This window comes from Arachis duranensis, chromosome 6, assembly GCF_000817695.3.
Source record: "Arachis duranensis cultivar V14167 chromosome 6, aradu.V14167.gnm2.J7QH, whole genome shotgun sequence".
In the NCBI taxonomy this organism is placed as follows: domain Eukaryota; kingdom Viridiplantae; phylum Streptophyta; class Magnoliopsida; order Fabales; family Fabaceae; genus Arachis; species Arachis duranensis.
Genome location: NC_029777.3, coordinates 68,992,690 through 68,993,630, shown reverse-complemented (window position 1 = coordinate 68,993,630; position 941 = coordinate 68,992,690). Strand labels below are relative to the sequence as shown.

Genomic DNA, 941 nt, shown 5'->3' with positions numbered 1-941 from the left:
AAACTTTCTGAAAATTTTGAACAAGAAAAGGAGACGGCGGCCGAACCCAACAACAATAATGCAAGGAGGATGCTTGGTGATTTCACTAAACCAACTTCCAAATTTGATGGAAGAAGCATCTCCATTCCAGCCATTGGAGCAAACAATTTTAAGCTGAAACCTCAATTAATTGCTCTAATGCAACAGAACTGCAAGTTTCATGGACTTCCATCTAAAGATCCTTACCAGTTTTTAACTGAGTTCTTGTAGATTTGTGAGACTGTAAAGACGAATGGAGTAGATCCTGAAGTCTACAGGCTCATGCTTTTCCCTTTTGCTGTAAGAGACAAAGCTAGAACATGGTTGGACTCACAACTTAAAGATAGCCTGGACTCCTGGGATAAGCTGGTCATGGCCTTCTTGGATAAATTCTTTCCTCCTCAAAAGTTGAGCAAGCTTAGAGTGGATGTTCAGACCTTCAAGCAAAAAGATGGTGAATCCCTCTATGAAGCTTGGGAAAGATACAAGCAGATGACCAAAAAGTGTCCTTCTGACATGTTTTCAGAATGGACCATATTAGATATATTCTATTATGGTCTATCTGAGTTTTCCAAAATTTCATTGGACCATTCTGCAGGTGGATCTATCCACCTAAAGAAAATGCCTGCAGAAGCTCAAGAACTTATTGACATGGTTGCAAATAACCAATTCATGTACACTTCTGAGAGGAATTTCGTGAACAGTGGGATGCCTCAGAGGAAGGGAGTTCTTGAAATTGATGCTCTGAATGCCATATTGGCTCAGAACAAAGTGTTGACTCAGAAGTCAACATGATCTCTCAAAGTCTGAATGGATGGCAAAATGCATCCAACAGTACTAAAGAGCCATCTTCTGAAGAAGAAGCTTATGATCATGAAAACCCTGCAATGGTAGCTTATGATCCTGAGAACCCTGCAATAGCA

At 40.3% G+C, this 941-nt stretch overlaps 1 non-coding gene across 1 annotated transcript; it reads right to left on the bottom strand.

The window, feature by feature from the left end:
• Positions 1–432: 432 nt before the first annotated feature.
• On the bottom strand, positions 433–536 carry LOC127739913 (small nucleolar RNA R71). The gene has a single exon (XR_008000655.1). It is a non-coding gene; the product is annotated as a small nucleolar RNA R71 (small nucleolar RNA).
• Positions 537–941: the final 405 nt, after the last annotated feature.